Below are 19,859 nucleotides of genomic sequence, written 5' to 3'. Positions count from 1 at the left end.
GATACTGTCTTCAGTTTTTCAGTGTTACAAAAACCTACTCTTAATAACTCATCTGATAAGTAGAAAGACGGTAAAATTTAGAGGCAGAGAACTCGTGATCACATCTGAATTCCATCAGTTCCCAGTTACATGACCTCGAACAAGTCACTTCTATTATCTGAGCTTTAGTTTCCTTACCTGTGAAACAAAGATAATTCCTGCCTTAGGAGAGGTATTACGAAACTCATGTAATCCTCAGAGCTCTAATGTAATATCTGTATTAAAGCATTTCATAAACGCTAAGCTTTACATAATTAGATGTGGAAGAACAAACACGTTTACTGAATGGGAGGCATTGTGCCAGTACACTGACCTGCAAAGTTCACTAACGGTGGCATCAGTCCTGCTTTATAGATAGGGATTCTGTGATTCAGAGAGATTAAGGAAATTCCCCGAGGTTGCAAAACCAGTAGCAAGAGGAACTGAAACTCACACAGGTTTGCTTGATTCCAAAACCCACGGGTTCCCCATAAGTCAGTAACTATCCATGAGGAAAGGAAGACACAGAGTTTAGGGAAAAGAGGCAATGACAGAGCTGGACTGACCCCACAGTGGGCATCTCTCTATGTTGGGCATGGGGACATTAGATGCCTCAGAAGAGAGAGTTCTGGCATTCCTCTCCCCTTCCTCCCGAGTGCAAGCCACCCGGAGTTGGGTGGCGGTCACGTTCTGCCAACCTGCTGCTGTGTATTCAGCTGCACTGGAGAGGCCTGCTCCACTGAGATCGCGTTGGAAGTCAATCCAGTTGTGCTGTTTGCTACTATAAAGTTTACTTAACCACAAATAAAAGCCACGCTGGCGGGTACCTGCTCCTTCAGTCTGAGTGTGATATTTAGGGTCCTCCTGCCTTGTCACTTTGGGTAATGTCTCAGTTGATTCAGAACTCAAGCAAGGAAGAGGGCTGTTGTCCCATGGTCCTCTTAAGCCCTAACACAAGTTTGAGGGAATGGAAGAAAGAGCTTACCCTTTGGCTTTGGGAGTCTGAGCAGTCTACCTTCCAGGCCACCTTTAAGTGAGTATAAAGTCACCCAAGGAACTTTAGGACTAAAAGGATTTTCATTTCTTGAGGATAAGGCTGGGCAGCTCCCCGTGCAAGCTCAGGGGTCTGTGGCAACCTGGGAAAAACGATCCGGCTCTTTGTAAAAGTCATTTGGTTGTAGTGAGTCTCCTTTAGGAAAGGACCTTTACAATCTGGGGGTTCTTTTTATGGAGTTCGATGACCTGTGGGGGAAGGGCGGCTCCTTTACAGCTCATTCTGTTTCTAGTTCGAATTCTCGTTCAGCCATTAAAGAGGAAAGAAGTGTAACATGGCGGGTGTAACAAATACCCAGCCCCATGGAATTATAGGATGGATGGTTTCCCCAGCAGATTCAACAGTGGTGACGATAACAATAATCAATACAAATTAGGGACATGCTTCTGTTTTAATGCACTTAGTAACCAGATCTCCCATCCTCAAATTAGTCTAAAGGAGAACTGTGTTCTCCTAACTGATCAGAGCGCTATTGTGAAGGAGGTGTGTATGTGTGTGCATATGTGTGTGCGTGTGTGTGTGTGTGTGGGGGGGGAGAGAGAGAGAGAGAGAGAGAGAGATCTCTTTTCTCTTCGGGATTCTAAAGCTTCCTTCATTCTTCGCCTCTCTCATATTACAGAAAGAAGGTAATTTTTCCTGGCCATTTACTAAAGCTCATTAAAGACTGGAGAGAACAAACAATGCTACTCCTCAGAGACTACCATTCAAAGTCACTCTACAATTCTCTGTTCTAATACTTGAGACAAATTAATTATTCCTTAGTGAAAAGTGTATAATTCCTATTCTTCATTTTTTGGGGGGTGGGGAATAATAATGGGAAGTTTATATCTGAGTGAAAAGCTGTCTGTGCTGAAGGGAAATGAGAAAAAAAATGTGTGTTCTGAGCAGGGTAAAAGCAATTATTCTAATAATAATTCTAAGAATATTAATGTCTTCTTAAAGTAGATTGCCTTCAAATCAACATAGAGGTTGAAGCAATGGGAGGCTGGTTTGTTTATTAGTCATTCCAAATGTGCATTCTTCTAAATGAACAATTGCACGATCAACTTTGCCGGCACATATTAAATTTAGTTAAGCAGCAACTTGCAAATGTCTCAAAACTTTTGTAACCAGAGACTAATTTGTTTAACACGTTTAAAATGTTATATTGATGTAAAGCCCCACATATTAAACTTCAAAGGGAAAAGCTCTGGAGAGTTCCTCATTTTAAAGACTACATGCTGGAAATGAGAAGGAGACGAAGCTCGTTCTGCCTTCTCCTGTTTTGTTTTGTTTCTAAATGCGAGGCAGTCTCCCGGCCAGGCCCTCATCCTCAGTGCTGTGTTTGGTCATCTGCACAACAGCAAGTATCTAACTGTGGGGACTGTAAGGCGATGGTTAAGAAAGGTCTAGTGTTTCCCTTTCATCTCTATTAATTAATCCTGGCTCCGTTTGCCCAGAGTACGTTGCTGTTGACATCACCTTTTCCTTACACTTTAAAGAGTCCCGGGAGAGACCGACTGCAGAACAAAACTGGACAAAGAGTACATTTGGTAACCATTTTATTTCTCAATTACCAACCTAAACGTATGGAAAAGATTTGCTCGCTATCCGATTTACACAACAATTATGCTTCAAAAGTTTAGAAATAAATAACTTTTTTCCTTGGACTCATTAGTTTGTCTACCAATTGTAATTGGTGTCAACTAACGAGTTTGCTCCATGGCTTGCCCTTAATTACTGATAAAAGCTAAATTGCAACTCTAGCCAATCAGAACCTAGTTTATTCATGAGAGTATAGTATTCTTTTAAAAGCTCTGTTTGTCCTAATAAGTGGTTTTGTGTTTGGTTGAAACCTTCCATAAGCCCCGTTAACATAAGCAAAGGACTCTTATTAACTATATACAGTGAAGGAATATCATTACTGCCCCCATTCAAACAGATGAAACAAAGGGAACGTTTTATAAATTTCAAAAGTATGCATCGTGAACTTAGCAGACCCTTAAATCTCATCCATCTGGTGGGAACCAGATATTAGCACCCGTAAGGCTGATATTGAGAATTTGTTTCCACTCCCAATGTCTAAATTTTTTTCAGTCTCCCCAGCCTGCTGCAACAGGCAATAAGAAACAGGAGAAACCCAATAGAGGCATGAGGCATGTTAAATCCTAATGGCATAAACAAGAGTTGACTGAGGCCAAAATCCCACATTAAAAATAATAGGCATTCTGGAAACAAGAGTGTTAAGAAATGACGTGGTGGGATCATGCCGCGGGCGGCCTCGCCACTGGAAAAGCCTAACTGCAGAGACATCGTCCTAAAGACAGTCCTCTTTTTTGTTGTTGTTACTGTTTTCAGAAAACAAAATAAACCTCTTCAAGATTATTGGAAATTCTGAAGACTGGTTCTCACTTCATAACGATTAGCATGTTTTTGGCTGCAACCATCAGAAAACCCAGTTAAGCATGGCTAAAACAAGAGGACTATTTATTTCCTCCCATAACAAGAAATTTCAGGTCCAGAGTTTCCGATTTGATTAACTTAGTCACCCACCAACAGCATTGTTTGTTTGTTTGTTTGAGTCTGAGTCTTACTCTGTCACCCAGGCTGGAGTTTGGTGGCATGATCATGGCTCACCACAGCCTCGACCTCCTGGGCTCAGCCAGATCCTGCCCCCTCAGCCTCCTGGGTAGCTGGGACTACAGGTATACACCACCACACTTGGCTAATTTTTAAATTTTCTGTAGAGACAAGGTTTCGCTATGTTGTCTGGGTTGGTCTTGAATTCCAGGGCTCAAGCAATCCTCCAAACTTGACCTCCCAAAATGCTGAGATTACAGGGGTGAGCCACTGCACCTGACCCACCAACATCATTAAATACACAGGATCTTAACTATCTTCGAATCCCTTTGCTTCATTCAATGTGTTGGTGACTCCCTTCATGGTCACGAGGTGACTGGAGGTCCACATATCTAAAGACAGAAGAGATGGCACTATTTCTTCCGTGCTTTTTTGTTTGCTTATTTTAATAAAGAGAAAGGAGAACATTCCTGTAAATACCAGGAAAGGCAGTCAACCTTTTTTCACATCTGCCTGGTCCGAACAGGGTCACTCTCCCACTCCCAATCACCAGCAATAACTGCTTCAGGCTTAGACCAACCATGATTCACCTGCAGAGTCTGTGGATCCCAGCTTCCGTAAAGCCTCAATAGCTTGATAACTAAACAAAACCGAGGTTCCACTGGAGGGGAGAAAAGGGAGGGTAGTGAATGATTTGTTGGAAAGGTAAACAACAGTGTCTATCACATGCTTGACATTATTATTCCAAGTGACCATTCTCAGTGGCTTCCAGTCAAAAGCAAAAGGTCAACTAAAGCATGAATTCAGAAGATAAAGTTGAGTATGAAGTCCAGTTTGTTGTAGCTCTCATACCTGCCCTCTTGACAAATCACCCTTTAATAAAGAGAACCAAGTCCTGGCATTGGAAAGGGGTGTGGATGGCCAAGTGCTGAGGTAGGGAGAGTGTGACCTGTGGCCCAGAGTAGGCCCCGCCACTAACTTGTTGGGCGATTGCTACTGAATCCTGGACCTCTGCACTTCATGAACTCCACCGTGAAATGAGGGGGTTGGACAAGAGACTCCCTAATATCTTCTCTCACCTTGGAATTTGATAGATTTTCCACTTTACTACTCACTGCCATCTGGTATGCCTCCTTTGCCTCTTACTCCAGCTGACACAAATGGCATGCCAAAATTCTTTTCCTGCCTTTAGACATTTCTTATCCTTTAACTCTTTCTTCTCAGACTAGATTAAAAGAGCCCAGAGGACAAGACACCTCTGTGTGCTTTGCAGTATCCAAGGGCCGGCTGGCTGGGTGCTGTGTATCGTGTGAAGTGCTGAAGTGCAAAGCACTTCACACACAGGGGGCCCTTTGCCATTATTTCCTTGTTGGTTTTTTTCTAGCAGCTTTTGGTGCCTTCAGATTTTCTTAAGGGAGTCAAACTAGCCTTCCTGAGGTGGAGGGAATTCTTGTGTAGTTTGTTATAATTGTGAGGACGAGGCCAGGCCCAGTGCCACAGGACCTCAATTTCTGTGAATAAATAAGGCAGCACTCCCTGCTTCTCAACGCCACCCACTCGTTTTATAAGCACAATTTCCAAATACGGGAGCAGGGTTAGAGGAAGTAAGAGAGACTAGTTCCCATAACCCGCCTTGGTCTCGGAGACAGTTGGCAATGGAATGTTGACTTTAAGGAACTTTATAAAGGCAAGCGAGGCGGATTTTTACCAGAGAATGGAGAAGTGGAAGCTGAAATTTTCAGGTTCACATGGAGAATTCTCTTGGATACTTATTTTTAAAAATCCCTACCATCAGTTTTCTTTAGCATTTGGTCAGTAGTAACTTTTTAGCTGTTACACATGTGACCAAATACTGTTTACTCTTCTGAGTTGGCAAGCAGGTGGCTCTAGTATTTTCGAGGAAAAAAAAATTCCATGCAGTTCATTCTTTTTTTTTTTTACTTGGCAGCATCTTTATTTAGTTTTAGAAGACTTGGGTGTGTTGGACTTTTTGGAGATGGGAGTGATTATTTTGTATAATGGTATACAAATGCCTGACAACCTGTTCATCACAGGATCGATGGCAGCGGCAAAAAGAGCACCATCTCACTTTACTGCATGTGTCCCATGTAGTACCAGCCTTAACTGTGATGAGGCTTGGAATTTTTATGTAACAATAAAAAGCAGACGTTGTTTATTGCCTGACCATAGGCCATCTCCCTTCCCCGGCTTCTCTGGAAATCAATTCCTGACTCTTTCAAGGCAGAGATCTGGGAAGGTATTTTCTCCTTCCACCCAGGGACTTTAATCAGGATTGGTCTAGGCTTGAGTCATGATCCTGTTTTAACCAATGAGACATAAAGGGGGTAGGACATCCAATGGCTATGTCCCTTCTCAATAAAGCCATCTTGCCGAATCAGTGATCTAGTTTCAGTCATCATCTTAGTTTCTCAGCGACATCTGCAGATTTAACTCGTGTTCTCCTTATGACATTTCTGTGTGTCCTCTGTTTTTCCTCCAACTTTATTGCCTTCTCTTTGGTAGATACTAGACTGAATCTTCTTCCTTGTCATGACCTCTGAAGCTGGGGCACCTCAGGGCTTAATCATTGGCTCTTTTTCCATTTAAACTCATTCTATAAGGTCTTATTCATGGTTGCAACACTGCCTATATACTAACAATTTCCAGATTATTTCTATAGCCCAGACCTCTCCCATGAGCTCCAGACTTACCTATCTGACTTCTCAACTTTACTGCATTGATGTTAAATGGAGCTCTCAACCTGATTATTATGTTCAGGCCCCAAATAGAATCTTGACGTGTCCAAAATCCTTCTTTCCCAGGCTTCCCCATTTCAGGAAAGGCAACTCTTATTCACATGCCTGTACCAGAAAAATAAAGATCATCCTTGATTTTGTTCTTTCCTTTGAATCCCCCATACACTGCATGGGCATGTGCTGTTGATATTACCTCCAGAGTATATATCTGGTATCTTACACCTCCCACCACTTCCATTGGCCCTGGTCCGTGTTAGTTTCATCTTTTTTTGTTTGTTTGTTTGAGTTGGAGTCTCACTTCGTCACCCACACTCACGGCCACCCCAGTGTTGACCTGCTGGGTTCTGATGATCCTTCTACCTCAGCCTTCCAAGTAGTCGGAACTATAGGCACGCACTACCATGCCCAGCTAATTTTTTTTTTTAAATTTATTGTAGAAATGAGGTCTCACCAAGTTGCCCAGGCTGTTCTGGAACCCATGGGTTCAGGCAATTCCCTCACTCGGCCTCCCAGAGTGCTGGGATTACAGGCTTGGGCCACCACACCTGGCCAACTTCATCTTTCATCTGGACTATTGTGGTCATTTCTTTATTAGTTTTTCACTTCCACCATTGCCCCCTGTGTCTGTTAGAATTGGTTTCAGCTGTCTATAGAAAGTTAACAAAGGTTTAAGCAAGATAGGTTTATTGCTCTCCTACGTAAGTTTGGAAAGAACTATGCCAGTGTTCATCTGGCTCATAGTGTCACCAGGGGACGATCTTTCACTGGGCCTTCCATCTTTCACCCCTCTGCTCCATCATCCCATGCAAGGTTTCATCCTAGCACAGGACATTCATCCACAAGGTCATCTCAAGGTGAAGCTTTAGTATCAAGCCCACAGTATATGGTCCAAAGAAGAAAGAAACAGAAAAGAAGAAGAAAGATGACCTAGCTTTCTTTAAAAACGTTTCTAAAAGTCTTATCTACATCTCCCCTTTCATATAAGTTATTGGCTACAACTTAGACATATGGTCCACAAAGCTGCAAAGGAAGCTTAGGAAACGCCATCTTTTATTCCAGGTACCAATATACACAGTTTGAATGAATGTTCTATTTCTAAGAAGGAAGGACAAATCCCAGGGTAAGCAATTACCTCCAGATCTCTCTAGTCAATTCTTCCCCAAGGGTCAGTTAATTTTTTTAAAAATTATATCAGATTATAACACAACTCTACTTCACATCTTCCAGCAACTTACCATTATGCTCAGATGAAATTCTAAAGGTTCTGTCTCTTTCTCCAATATCTGTTGCACTCTCTGTCCTTCTCATTCCGTTCTACTAACACCAGCTTACACTGAACATGTCACACTCATTTGTACTCCAGAGCCTTTGCATTTTTTTGTGCTTGTTGCCTAAAATGTATTTCTGTCAAATTTGCTATTTTGCTTCATTTAGGTATAGCCTTGCCCTGTTCCCTAATTTCACTTTTCTGTGGAGCCTAGAGAATCTTGCTTTTGGAATATTTGTCAGAATCATATCAAAGACATGTCATGGTATATATAATTTGAGTATGTCTATGTAAGAATTGAATTATATTGCAATGCCTTTTGTTGACATTTACTTGGATGTTTATTAATTTCGATTTTTCTGGTTTTGCTTTTGTGCTTTGGAGCTTATATGAGCTCGGAGCATGGTGCCACAGGACATGCTGGGTAACACTTCCCTGGGGACTGTAAATTTGACCCCAACCAACACACTTACATTGTCCTGGCTACAGAAACGGCCTCAGTTTTAAATCTTTTTTTTTTTTTTTTGAGTTGGAGTCTCACTCTGTTGCCCAGACTGGAGTGCAGTGGCCACTCACGGCCACCGCAGCCTCGACCTGCTGGGCTCCGGTGATCCTTCTGCCTCAGCCTTCCAAGTAGCTGGAACTATAGGCGCGCACTACCACACCCGGCTGATTTTTTTTTTGATTTATTATAGAGATGAGGTCTTGCTGCCCAGGTGGGTCTCAAACCCGCGGGCTCAGGCAATCCACTCACCTCAGCCTCCCAAAGGCTTGGGATTACAGGCTGAGCCACCGAGCCCGGCTCAGTTTTAAATCTTAATGAAAGATGATTCAAAAATGACTTACAGCTTATGTTACTTCTACTATGGCATTCCAGTGATCTTACACTTGTTTAGAAAAGGGTTTCTCTGCCTCAGCGTTATTAACGATGGGGGCAGGATACTTTGTTGTGGGGAGCTTTCCTGTGCCTTGAAGGATGTTTCGTAGCATCCCTGGCTTCTACTCACTGATGCTAGTAGCAACTCCTTGACTCCCCAGTGTGACAACCAAAAGTGTCTCCAGACGTTGCCCAATGTCCACTGGGGGGCAAAAACCATCCCCAGTAGAGAACCATGAGTTTAGAAGCTTGAGTTGCACATACTAATGTATTAGCACAGAGGAGTGGACTGTGGAGGGTTTCTTCCACCTGTAAAACTTTGCAGAATTCCAAGTTTTGAACCTCAGCTTTGACACTGATCTTGGGCAATCACGTAACTTGAGTTTCCTGAATTTTAGAATAGAGGTAATGATGCCTATTGGGCAGGGTTGTTAATAAGATTAAATGATTTGCCGTATGGGGGAGAAAACTAACCTTGTGTCTGGCACACATCGAAAGGTTTGGTATTTGTTATTTCTCTGGTCTGAGTTAGAATAGAAATATCTGGGCTGGGCTCGGTGGCTTAGCCTGTAATCCCAGCACTTTGGGAGGCCAAGGCGAGTGGATTGCCTGAGCCCGTGGGTTTGAGACGAGTCCGGGCAATTTGGTGAGACCTCGTCTCTATAATAAATAAATAATTATCCAGGCATGGTAGCACACGCCTGTAGTTCCAGCTACTTGGAAGGCTGAGACGAAAGGATCGCCTAAGCCCAGCAGGTCGACGCTGGGGTGACGGTGAGCATGCCACTGCCCTCCAGCCTGGGCGACAGAGTGAGACTCCAACTCAAAAAGATGAATAAATAAATATCAGAGTGAAAAACAACATCGTGGCTATTTATGGCATAAACTTAGCATGTGATAAGGGGAATCATGTGGGATGAGGGTGGGGAAGGGAAGTCCAGCCTAGCTTCTCAGAAGCAGAAAAGAATTTATGGCTTCCCTGAAATATGAAAACACCAAAGAATTGTTAAAGGCACATGGACTTGATGGAAATGTGGAAATAGAAACCATGGTTCTATCTGCCTCAGATATTCAAAATATATCCAAAATCTGGTCACTTGTCACCACCCCTTCTGTGATCACTGTGGCTCCAGCCACCATCGTTCCTTGCTTGATTATTTCAAGAACCTCCCGTCTGGGGATCTTACTGCTTCGGTCTTTCTGCTTGGTAGATTTTGTTCTCTCACGTAGCAGCCAGAAGGAGGCTTGAAAAGTATAAATCAGATCACATCTCTTTTCTGTTCAGAACCCTCCAGTAGTATCTAGGTAAAAGCCCAAGTACCTGATTGGCCCCCATCTAAACTCTCATTTCATCACCTACTACATTCCAGGCCACCTTCCTTGCTTTTAGGTCATACCAAGCACATATCCTCCTCGGGGCATTTGCACTGCTGATGCCTCTATCTGGGACGCTCTCTCACCCAGAGCATGGCTCCTTTACTTCCTAATTTAGGTCTCTGCCCAAAAGTTATCTTGTCACTGAGACCTCTCCTACTCACCTATTTTAAATCGTGCTTGACTGAGTGCGGTGGCTCAAGCCTGTAATCCCAGCACTTTGGGAGGCTGAGGCAAAGGGACTGACTGAGTTCACAGGTTTGGGAACAGCCTGGGCAACTTAGTGAGACCTCATCTCTACAATAATAATATTAAAAAGAAAAAAGCTGGGAGTGGTAATGCACGCCTGTTTTTCCAGCGACTTGGAAGGCTGAGGCGGAAGGATCACTGGAGCCCAGCAGGTTGTCGCTGGGATGGCTGTGAGCGTGCCGCTACACTCCAGCCTGGGTGATGGAGTGAGACTCCAACTCAAAAATAAATAAATAAATAAATAAATAAGATTGTGCTCCACCATCAAGATCTATCCCACCCTGACTCCACTGCTCCCTATCATTCATATCTTGTTTTCTCTTCTTCATAGCATGGCCTACCTTCTAACATATTAGGGGGTACCCCCCAAAAAAACAGGAATCATTTTTTGGAAGGTGGACTTTTTGTAGTATAGGCTTACCCCTCTAGGTAAATGTTCTAGGAACCCACCGGTATCAGTGTACCAGCTAGCGTTGTTGTGAGAGGCTGTATTCGGCTTCAGTGAATTTTTTTGGAGACTCTCAAAAAAATGGGTGTTTGCCCATTTCATGATGGGTGATTTACAAGGACACCTGCACGCACCGTGCTGAGTGTTCAGCAGTTTTTGACCAAAAATGACATGATCCCTATGCCCCACCCTCCCTATTCACCAGATCTCGCTGTGAGTGGCTTTTTTGTTGTTGTTTCCTGGGATTAAAAACGTCCTCAAAGGCAAACATTTTGCCTATGTGGAAGAGGTAAAGCAGAAAAACAGCAGAAACACTAAAAGGTATCAGAATTGACAAGTTCAAAAACTGTTGTTTGCAGAGGGAAAAGCACCTTGATAGGTTTATTGCATCAAATGGAGCATACTTTGAAGATGACTAAAATTGAAGCATGTAAGAATATATACACAATTTTTAATAAATAAATTTTGGAGCTTTTGGGGGTCCTCCTTCATATAATAATTTTAAAATGCCATGAGGCCTGATATCTTTTAATATATTCCCTTAAGTATGAGGCAGTTAGTGGTATTTGTAGCTTAGACGCTCAAATCCCAGCCTTTCCCCCCAGCTCTGATAGGTATTGGACACTAAGGGACAAATATAATAATTCACAGTCGAGGGGAAATATGGCAACAAAATATCTTATTTGGCTTTTTCTCACAGCATTTGCCTTAGTTTTCTATGGCTATATAACAGATTACCATACATTTCGTGGCTTAAAACAACACATATTTATTATCTCAGAGTCTCTATGCATTGGTGTTTGGGCATAGCGTAGCTGAGTTCTCTGCTTACCAGTTTGAAATCGAGGTATCAGCAGGGAGTGCCATCTCATCTGAGCCACAAGCTTCCCTTCCAAAGCCACTGGTTGTTGGCAGGATGTGTGTTCTTACAGAGGTGGGACCAAGGTCTTCATTCCCCTGCCAGCTGTTGGTCAAGAACTACTCTTAGCTTTGAGAGGTTGTACACAGTTCCTTGCTTGCCATGGGACCTCCCCACAGGCCCTCTTCCATGCAACAGCCTGTCCCTTCCAGGAGAGCTGAGAGCATCTTCTGGCTCTGAATCTCATTCATATCTTTCATCTCTGACCTCTAGACACTCTTTACAAGAGCTCCCTTGATTAAAGAAGACCCACCCCCACTCAAGGAGAAAGGATTATGCAAAGGCTTGCATACCTGAGGGTGAAAATCTTGGGGGCCTAGAATTCCGACTAGAACAGCACTCCTGTGAGGAAGTCACTTGGAGAAGTCTATTACTTGTCCCCAAATCATCATATGTATTCAGAGAAGTCTAGGACAGTTGGCTCGAGTGACTAACATCCATGGACAGAGCTTTTGTCCTATAACCATTCCTGAGGATTGCCAGAAAACAACGTATTTGGGTGCCAATGTGAGGGCTTGTTAGCATTTCTAGAATAATTTATCATACTGCTAAGTAGATGCTTGCTTTTTTTTTTTTGGTTACGGTCATATTAATTTGTGCATTTGGGGGCATTTATTTCTCTAAATGGCACAGCCTTTAGAAACTGTCTTCTGAGACCAGGCACAGTGGCTCAGGCCTCTAATCCCGGCACTCTAGGTGGCCGAGGTGAGAGGATTGCCTGAGCTCAGGGTGTTCAAGACCACCCTGTGGTGAGCCCTCGTCTCTACAGTAAATAAAAAAATTAACTGGACGTGGTGGCACGTGCCTGTAGTTCCAGCTACTTGGAAGGTTAAGGCAGAAGGATCACCTGAGCCCAGCAGGTCGAGACTGCATTGGCTGTCAGTGTGCCACTGCACTCCAGCCTGGACAACAGAGTGAGACTCTGACTCAACAAAAAGAAAGTAAAAAACTGTCTTCTGAATGGAAGGATCATACAACAATCCTCTCTGGTCACAAAGAATGTACTCTCCAGGCATGAGGCGACAGCCAGGGCTATTGCCACCCCACATCTATCAGGAAAAGGGATTATTCTCCATCAGCCATTTGGTAAAATTGAAACCTAGTAACACAGCAGTGTCATAGGATCCATGACACCTGCTTTAAAAATAAATTTCCTGGGTTTGTCTTTCCCTTTATTTTCAATAAATGCTCCAGTATTATTGCCACTGCATTAATCTAGCAGCAGGAAGCCATTTTCCTGTGACAACAGTCTCTCCCATTAACATTATCTTTTAATTTTAAGATTGTTTAGATGATTGCTAGAAGCTACTAAATTAAGATAAAATGAAGAAAGAATTATTTTCTTCAAGCCAAGTGTTCAGTCAAGTTACCCGCCGCCAATCTTGACTGCTCTGGCAAAAGAGATGCTGTTATTTTTGCATCAGATTACTATTTGGGTATAAGTTGGAATTTCTAGAAATGTAGACATGTTTTATGTGTCATCTAGGAAATAACCATTACACTCTAAATTATTATTTATGTTGTTTGCTGTATTATGTAGTATATGTTGAGAGTTGAAAATACTGGTTATTTTTCTAGAAAGCAATTGTTGTAGTAAATAAAACAATAATGAAATCACAATGATGAAAACTCAGTAAAGAAATAAAGGAAACATTTGTCTAGTAGAGTTTACCCTGAGAAATAATTGAATTTGGAGAAAACCAGCAAAAATGAGACAGGAGAAAATAAACCTAAAACTTAGAGAGTTGTGATTAGTAGTGATTGTTATTTAATGTTCTGGTAAATGAACTTTAAAGTGACAGTTATAGCATATTTAATAGTATCTGTACACTTTATAGCAAATACATCATAAACTTTTTTCCAAATAATATCTAACTTGCCTACTACCCATTAATTTAGAACATTTTCTTTGATTCTATCAGCTATATCCCAGCACTTGAAGAAACCCTTTAAAATCTTTCAATATTTGCTTTGCTTCACCTTTATCTGTTCCAATGGTCTCAGGGCTTTCTTTCTAAAAGGCAGAGGATGCTCTAACTACAAATGAGGAACAAATCTAAATAATTATTAGAATAGTGATATTACGCATTCAGTAGTTGAGATCTGTGATTCCCCACTACCATGAGTAAAGCGCACAGAAGAAAATTAATAGGAACTGAGTTATCATTTTAATAGAAATCATTCTGGAAAAAAGAGAAATGCTTATATGGTGAATTCCCCCATACTGTTGATGCAGTTGAAGTAGGCCATCAATATGTGTCCTATTTACTGATAGGTGCAAAATAGGTGGTGGGAGAAATCAATCAAAATCCCCTTCCATAAATTACCATGACTTCTAGAAATTATCAAAACTTCACTGGAGTGTCATATGTAGTCTTCCCAGCAATGAGTTATAGTCAATAATTCATTCCCTGACTGAGCTGATAACAGGCAGATATTCTAATAATGTGCTAGGATTTACTACTGGACACAAGCAGTAAGTAGGAATTTCAATGCAGTGTTAAATGTTATCTCAATGGAGAAAAGCAATAAGAACAGGACAGAGAGAGGCATCTGGGTACCAGGCTTGGATGTTTTAACTCTTTAATTAGAACAAGCATGTGAGAAGGTAGAGTTTTCATTTTTTTACTTAAAGCAAATTGTTTCCAGAGTATTGTTTTGTAATGACCTCTGGTCTTATGGTCAGAGAGCACAACAGATAGTGGCTCTGCAAAAAAAAATCTTCAAAAAGTCTGTCCTTTGATTTGTTTCCCCAAACTTGAAAATGGCTTCACTTGAATATTTTCCTTTAAAAGGAAACCTCCAAAAAAATTATTATCTTAGACTAAAGGTCTTAAATATATTTTCAGTGATTTCTTATCACACAGAGAAATCGACAAATTTGCTTTCTCTGTCAGAATGTTTTGAAGCTAGAAAAGAAGTGGTGATTCATCAAAAACAATTTTATTATGAAATTTGATTTATGTTGAGAAATATAAATGATGACGTTATAATGCGTACCCCTGTGCGGAGGGAACACATTTTAGTCAATTGAGTTATCCAATTTTATTATTTAAAAAAATCCATATCTGGTTGTTCTTTTTATTCTAAAAAATTTATGACGCTGTACGGAGCAGAAGTGTGTGCTATTCAAGTTCATGGACAGCTATGGATTGTGCTCCCATAATTCTAACAGGGTCATTCATTACAATTGAATGAATAAATATTATCATTATTTTCATCAGCTTTTGGGGTGAACAAACAAAAATTGGTGTTATGCTTTAAAATACTACATTTTATTACAAATCTACACAGAGAAAAGGCTTAATTATATCGATACTTTAATTTAAAGTGACACTAAGTTATGATTTGGGGTATTTGAAATTTCTGAATTATTAGCCTTTTTTTTTTTTTTTTTTTTACCAAGAACTGTTAGTGGGACCCTAAGGGAGAATGGATTATGGTTTAATGCCTTAGTTTATCAATAAGTGCTCATTTCCACCGTCTTGGAGAGGAACAATAATTAATTTTAAATGGAATTGCTATTTTCTTTTCTTTTCTTTTTTTTTTTGAATTGGAGTCTCATTGTTGCCCAGACTAGAGTGCAGTGGCTGCTCCCGGCCACTGCAGCCTCGACCTACTGGGCTCCGGCGATCCTTCCGCCTCAGCCTTCCAAGTAGCTGGGACTACAGGCGCATGCTACCACGCCCGGCTAATTTTTTTGATTTACTGTAGAGATGAGGTCTCACCTGCCCAGGCGGGTCTTGAACCCGCAGGCTCAGGCAATCCACTCACCTCAGCCTCCCAAAGGCACGGGATTACAGGCTGAGCCACCGAGCCCGGCTAGAATTGCTATTTTCTAGCAGGTTTATAATTTTACTATATATTCTTAGTAATAACTACTTCACATATATACAATTGGCCCAGTTATCTATATGCCATCTTTTGTAACTGTTACAAAATTAAATCTATCCATGCAAAGATTTAACTCAGCTTTAATAAGCATTGCCTGTCTACCTACTGGACCATTTAAAATACCCTAATGAACATATAATATACTCACACATAATCTGATGATTTATTTGCAATGATATATGCAGAATATCACTTGTGCTTGAATACTGTTGGCAGAATTCTGTCCTAGAAGTAGGTCCTATGAGTAAGCCAAATAATTTTCCCTATGATAACATCACTATGAAATAGATTCACATATCAAAATCTGCCAATAGTTGTGAGCCAAATTTGGGGGATTTGTAAGGTCTTGCTCCTACCTAAATAAACCTGTATGAAGAAAATGAGTCATTTCTTGCCACTATTTTATTTTATTTTATTTTATTTTTTGAGTTGGAGTCTCACTCTGTCGCCCAGACTGGAGTGCAGTGGCCGCTCCCGGCCACCGCAGCCTCGACCTGCTGGGCTCCGGCGATCCTTCCTCCTCAGCCTTCTGAGTAGCCGGAATTACAGGCGCGCGCCCTGTAAGTTTTTGATTTATTGTAGAGATGAGGTCTCGCCTGCCCAGGCGGGTCTCGAACCCGCGGGCTCAGGCCATCCACTCACCTCAGCCTCCCAAAGGCGCGGGATTACAGGCTGAGCCGCCGAGCCCGGCTCTTGCCACTATTTTAAAAGTGGCCTTGCTACATCAGACAAAATGCTGGGTCACAGATGTGGTTCCTTCTTTTTCATTGCCTTTTTCATCTTTTCCATCATCTCTGAAAGTTTTAAATAGTCTAATCAAATAGAATAATTAAAAGTAAAAATCTGCCTCTTAAATTATATTTCCAATTACAACATCAGCAATACTGTTTTGTTTTCCTCAGCTGATTTTTTTGTGTGTGTTTATATTACCTTAAAAAGAGGCGTTAGGATAGAACTTCTTAAAGACTGAGTAACAAAATTTGGTGGAGTATTTACCAAACTCAATCCTCTGGATTGCTTAAAAAAAAAAAGTTCTAATAAAGCAACCAGCTATCCCTTAATCACATAAATCATTTAGTGAAATATTTACAAAGAATTTTGAAAATATTAACAAAAGATATGGTTTTTCAAATATCAGTTTTTAGAGATGTTGAACTCAATGAAAACCCCCATTTTTTTTTTTTTTTTGAGTTGGAGTCTCACTCTGTCACCCAGGCTGGAGTGCGGTGGCACGCTCCTGGCCACTGCAACCTCGACCTGCTGGGCTCCGGTGATCCTTCCGCCTCAGCCTCCCAAGTAGCCAGAATTACAGGTGCACTCTACCACGCCTGGCTAATTTTTTGATTTATTGTAGAGATGAAGTCTCACCATGTTGCCCAGGCTGACCTCGAACCCACAGGCTCAGGCAATCCCCTCACCTCGGCCTCCCAAAGTGCTGGGATTACAGGCTGAGCCACCAAGCCTGGGCGAAATCCCCCACTCTTAAATGCAGTAGCTGTGTCCTTGGCTTTACTTACCGGTGACAGCCAACCCTCAGCCAACAACATCACAAAAAACTGGCACAGGGCTAATTGCTATTCTTCTTTGGGTTTTCTCTATTGGGAAATACCTTTCCCCTTTTCTCCACAACTTTTACATTTGGAATTCTTCTCCTAGACTCCAGCTTTTTGGACTCACCTTGGAGGATACCTTTTGATTTCGAAGGATTTCTTTGATGTCAGCAATAAAGGTGGGCAGATTTTCTAAAAAAAATTTCCTAAAAAGACTTCCTTCAAAAACAGTTTTGCGTTGCTTTTCAAAGGATAACATATTTTTTCCTGAGAAAGAGCTGGGCACGTTGAAGGATGTCATATCAGCATCAAATTGTCTGGACTTTCTGCAGACATTAAAGGCAACATGGGTCTGTGGAAAACCACTGCTGTCCGAGGGAGATTCTTAGCGACGTGTCACTTGGAGAACAGAACAATAATTACGAATGAAGGACTCAAATGGGAAGGGGAGGTATGGACACAAAATTCTAGGGTGTCTTGGAGAAATGAGGGGCTTGATCTGGGACCAATACGGTTCCTACATTCAATTAGGATTAAAGAAAGAAACCATTTGAGTTTGTCTTTCTTTCCAAAGCACCATATTCTTATTTCTCATTGCAAATGAGCAGGCTGAATGATAAATGTCTCACGTCAGCAGAGGTTTCTTGAACTGCTGGGCACGGTATAATATTCTGAGTTAGGCAATCCCACCCTATCTCAGGAATATTTCTTTGAGCACTGTTTGTATATTTGTTTGAAGAATACCCGGATATGGAACTCCTTTAGCTATATGAGCTTGTGTGGGTTTACACAGTTTTTGTGTTTAGCATCAGTGGAAATAAAAGATTGAGATTGTTACTTCACTCAAGCAGGTATTTTCAGACAAAGTCTTGGCGACCAGGACTGCTAAATGCAAATGATGCAGAAATAAAGACCACCCAGAGGTGGCGCTGTGGTTAAAGTACACCTGAATTTTGATTACAGCGAATGTATTTTCTCCCTACCCCTCAGTAGAGAGACTGTTAGCCATTATTGCTTTTGTATTTCTATAACTACAACATCAGCAAATAAAGCTCTCTAGCAATATACCCATTCCAATCTACCAGAACATACTGGTAAAAACCTCGCTCCACACACAAGTAGAGCCAAAACGCTAACACCATCTCCTAGATGAACAGGCCTCTTGTAGCCTAGAGGTCTATATTCAAAGTTGTATCCATTCTTCTCTTCTTCCTTCTACAAAATCTACCTGGATCCTTTGAACAATCACTCAGTGATATGTGAATATGTGTCTGGTTAAATTTCTAACATTTCACTTTAGGAGCTAAAATTTCATTTTAGTGTATACACTTCAGGAAAATACTAAAAGTACCACGATTCATGATAGATTTATGTGTTCTGTTTAAGAAAATCATTAAACTTTTTTTTTTAAAGACTATTTGGCTTAATTCCCTCATTTGTAGATAATAAAATGAAGGCCCAAATAAGTAAATTTTCATTCACAAGAGAAACCATAGCTGAATTGTAACTCACTAAGATCTTGTGTCTTCTTGTTTTGCTTATTATACATTATTAACAAATCGAAAATGAACTAGAAAATTAAAATGTAGTCTTTGTTTATGGGGTCCCTTTCCTCATTTGAGTTTCTGTGACTAAACTTCAAGGAAAATTACATCTTTTCTAAGTTGGTCATGTTTTTTTTTTTGAGTTGGAGTCTCACTCTGTCGCCCAGACTGGAGTGCAGTGGCCACTCCCGGCCACCGCAGCCTCGACCTGCTAGGCTCTGGTGATCCTTCAACCTCAGTCTTGCAAGTAGCTGGAATTACAGGTATGTGCTACCACACTCGGCTGATTTTTTTATTTATTGTAGAGATGAGGTCTCGCTGCCCAGGCGGGTCTCGAACCCGCCGGCTCAGTCAGTCCACTCACCTCAGCCTCCCAAAGGCGCGGGATTACAGGTAGAGCCACCGAGCCCGGCTAAGTTGGTCCTCTTTAATCATGCCTATCTGCAGCTGATTTCTGTACAAGACATTATAATTACCTACCGTTTGAATGATTTTTTAAAAAAATGTTTTTCATAGGTACACAGGGTGAATTGATCAAAACGATGCAATTTTAATTACAAATCAATACAATTAATTTAAAGATGCTAGAATTTAAAAAATGAGTATTCAAATTGGTATTTAAAATGTCCTCTGCCTGATTATATAAGCAATAATTATTCTTTCTTTTGCAACCTTCATTTTGACGGTTTGAAGGACAGAAATCCCCCAAATAGACGCTAAAACCATAGGCGTTTGATATCTGCAGTATCTTGCCAGATTCTCCTTCAGGTCTTTCTTCTCAATCTAGCAGTAGTGTGTAATACAATATAAAAACGTGTCCCACTAGGCTGGTTTCACTTAATGATACTTAGCAGAAGGGCTTTGCACTTTCAAGATAATTTCCACCAGAAAAATCTCTCTGGAACTTACTAATAATAATCAGACCTAATATTAGCCTCAGATTGGAGATTTATTAAACCTATTTGGCAGAGTAGATAAAGTTGAATGACTAGGTAGTCAAGCATCTAGGCTGAGCTTTGGCCCTGGAAAAAGACACTCAGGCGAGCACCCTAAAAGCATTCCTCAAAACTTGATTTATACTAGAAGTGACATTTCTTACTCTCCAGAGGCTGCGAGATTGCAAATCTTGCAATTACTTCCACTGCTTTTGGGGGCTACGAGGAATTGTCTCGCTTCCTCTGCATTAAGGGCACAGTGGAGGCAAGGCTTTCTCCCTGAAGTTTTCGGCAACTTTGAAAACAATTGCCTTCATTATCAGCAATTGACAAGCAGCTAGGAAACGCCTTCTAGGCCCTTGGTTTACACCAGGGTTAGCGGGGGCACCGGGGGGGGGGGGGGGGGGATATCTAG

This window comes from Carlito syrichta, unplaced genomic scaffold (genome assembly GCF_000164805.1).
Source record: "Carlito syrichta isolate Samal-C Ts95f unplaced genomic scaffold, Tarsius_syrichta-2.0.1 Scaffold302623, whole genome shotgun sequence".
Taxonomy (NCBI): Eukaryota; Metazoa; Chordata; class Mammalia; order Primates; family Tarsiidae; genus Carlito; species Carlito syrichta.
Note: the sequence above shows the minus strand (reverse complement) of the source record.